This window comes from Etheostoma spectabile, unplaced genomic scaffold (assembly GCF_008692095.1).
Source record: "Etheostoma spectabile isolate EspeVRDwgs_2016 unplaced genomic scaffold, UIUC_Espe_1.0 scaffold310, whole genome shotgun sequence".
NCBI lineage: Eukaryota > Metazoa > Chordata > Actinopteri > Perciformes > Percidae > Etheostoma > Etheostoma spectabile.
The window spans coordinates 195,006-198,295 of record NW_022605582.1 but is presented as its reverse complement, the minus strand read 5'-3'; the positions used below and the strand labels follow the sequence as shown (position 1 = coordinate 198,295).

At 48.1% G+C, this 3,290-nt stretch overlaps 1 protein-coding gene across 3 annotated transcripts in view; it reads right to left on the bottom strand.

The window, feature by feature from the left end:
* The window catches only part of LOC116686068 (phosphatidylinositol transfer protein beta isoform), a gene marked incomplete at its 3' end in the record, with an annotated part of 61,913 nt that overhangs the window by 6,387 nt on the left and 52,236 nt on the right, over positions 1–3,290 (bottom strand).

Genomic DNA, 3,290 nt, shown 5'->3' with positions numbered 1-3,290 from the left:
CTAGCTGTCTGGATTCACCCTGCAGAGATCTGAGGACCAGGTAACCATAGTCTTCAGAAACCAACCAGAGGTAAACGCCAACACAGAGACTGGCGGGACATGAGAAATTCCAGAAGTGGAACGTCACTGATAGACTAGATAGAGATTCACATAGACTGCTGCTGTCCTTAAGTCCTGTGCTTTCCCATTGATGCTGAATGATGCAGGGGCTCAACCTGACGTCACGCTGTGGGGGCCAGTCATGTGTGTTTTGAGGAGGTGTGAGAGTCCCGTACAGGAAACATCGCTGCCTCCATCGATCCACCAAACACAAGCACTGAACTGCCCAGGAGTCTCTGGAACAGCTGACTGTTTTATCGGTCCCTTCCTCTATTTTCTTTTGGTCTTTCTCCGTGAAATGAAGCTGCCTTTAGGGAACCATCTGTTTGTTGGTCGGTAGTGCGGTGTCCTGCTACGCCCTGCTACGTCCCGCTACGCCCTGCTACGTCCCGCTTCGCCCTGCTACGTCCTGCTACGCCCTGCTGCGCCCTGCTACGTCCCGCTTCGCCCTGCTACGTCCCGCTACGTCCTGCTACGTCCCGCTACGTCCTGCTACGTCCCGCTGCGCCCTGCTACGTTCTGCTACGTCCTGCTGCGCCCTGCTACGTTCTGCTACGTCCTGCTTCGCCCTGCTACGTCCTGCTGTGCCCTGCTACGTCCTGCTTCGCCCTGCTGCGCCCTGCTGCGCCCTGCTGCGCCCTGCTGCGTCCTGCTTCGCCCTGCTACGTCCCGCTTCGCCCTGCTACGTCCCGCTTCGCCCTGCCTGCGCCCTGCTACTTCTGCTAACGGCCTGCGGCGCCCTGCTAACTCCTGCTGCGCAGCTGACGTCCTGCTACTCCTGCGATTGTCCTGCTTCGCCCTGCTTACGTCTGCTTCGCCCGTAGACGCTACGCCCTGCAACTGCTAAGAATCGCCTGCTACGTCCGAAGTCGAGCCCACGTGCCCTGACTATTGCCAGGAACTACAACAACTACTATTTTTTGTGACTGTATTGGCCACTCTTCATTCTAACCCCCCCGTCGTCAGACACCGCTGCCTACCCCAACTGGCCTGGGTCTGTCTGTCCCCAGGTTTCCCTAAAGGAGTTTTTCCTCTCCACTTGTGCCCTGTTGCTGCTCTGGAGGAAACTACTAGAACGGTTGGGTCCTTGTAAATTCTGGAGTGTGGTCTAGACCTGGTCTATCTGTAAAGGGTCTCGAGATAACTCTTGTTATGAATTGATACTATAAATAAAACTGAATTAAATTGAATAGTGTACATGTGGGTCCGACGTAGATGGCGTGTTTCCAAACCAACTATTGTCACTCAAACTCTTAACTTAAAGTTGGACATGTCAACCCGTAAAGTTTAAAAACAACAAACTAATAAAACAAAACAACACCATGTTCTTTGGTTTCCACAGTTTTTACACTTTCCATCCTACCACCACGTTACCACGGTCACAAAAAAATTCACACTTGGCGCAATTAGTCCAAAAGTTTGGCTGCCCACACCCTGGTTGCCAATGAAATGGCTCCAATACTGACAGAAAACTGAAATATAAAGTCTACTTGTTCTACAATGGCTGGGTTAAAGCTTTAGTGCCTAACTTTTTGATATTATTAAACGTCCGTTACATTTAAGCCGTCGCCAAATGAGTTGCTACAAAGCTAATTAAGACTTTCATCTCCACACAACTCTCTCTGCATCTCTCAGTGTGAAGATGTTCAGAAGATCGTGGCGTTCGGTGACTTTCCCGAGCAGAAACTCAAGTGAAAATAACCTCTTCTGAAGAGTCCATCAGGTTTTTTTAATCCACTGTGTCCTCCTTGGCTACTAGCAACGTGGGGATGCACGATCACGGGAGACTTGTATCACGTGGACGCGCCAACAGCGTTGTCATTACTTAGAATTCCTCATGGGGGCGCCAGAGACTACACACAACAGCTTTAAAGAACACAACATCAAACCAATAAGCGATTTAAGTGACACTCCCACTGTTGCACAACCCTGCGGAGAATGACCGAATTTCTTTTTCTGGTCTGAACGGGTCCTAATCCTCGTGTCCAGAGGTTCAGACCTCGTCGGTCTCCTCACCACAGCTCTGTTTGATGGCACCCGCCTGTTTACTTAGTCCAAAGGAAAATGAGAAACACATGCTGAATTGGGAGAGATGTGGAGGGGGGGGGGGGGAGGCTGAGCACAGAATGCAGTATGTTGGTTGTAAGCCAGGAATGTTTGAGTCTGGCCCACTTTGGCCGGTCCAGCCCGGATTCCTCCATTGTTCTCCTTGTACGGCCAAAAAGCTCCCAGAGAGATATTTAGAGTTGTTCCAAGAGCAAACAAGTGGTAAGGTTTTACGGAGAATGTGATTCACAGAAATTAAAGACTGCTAAGGACTGTTTTTCTTCTCTTTTGCCTTGTACTCCTCTGTGGGAAAGATCCAGTTTGCATGTACCGGTCCGGTTGTGAGCAGGCCTTCTGTGTGTGGTTTTAACTTCTGCTAAGGGCATTTTCTTGATGTTTACATTTGTTTTTTAAATTCACATTTTAAGGGTATTTGCATGTAATTGATCCCCATGTGTTTGATATCCAAATGTTCAGAACAACCTCAGCTTTCTGTACTGTGAGGCCCAAATTGGTCATAGAGCAATGTGTAAAGAGATCATTTGGCCACGAAGCTGAAAACTTCAAGTGTGCTTTTTAAAATTCTTCAAATCTCTTGTAAAAACAAACACAAGTCCCCCAATTATACGCAGCGAGGCAGATTAAAAAAATAGCCTCTCCATGCTTTCATCGACCTTAGAAGGTTAAAGAAATAGCATGTGTGGTTCTGAGAAAGGTTTTCTGAGGCACTCATACAAACGGCGCAGGGAGATTTTCACAGGGTCAGCACAAAACCTAACGACCGAGCACATATGTCATAGTTCTCTGATCTGGTGTTATGGATCGACTAATTCAGAGTGAGCTATGGAGTTGCAAGTGAAAGCATAAACACACGTGCACGTATAGACGTAGTGGTCTAAAAGCCTTCTGACATCACCGAAGAGTAGAGTGGAAGCAACATACGGCCATGATCACATTTAGCGTCTTTGATTGACAAGAAAAGATTGACTAGGGCGCTTTTGTAGATGAAGCTGGCGGCGTTTTAATTACAAAAAGCAGCAGAGAGCATCTTTTCTTGTCATTACAGCTACTGCTACAGTAATATGTGGAGTGGTGCTAACGTTACTTAAACAAAGTGGTGGAGCAAGCTAGAGAAAGAACAGAGA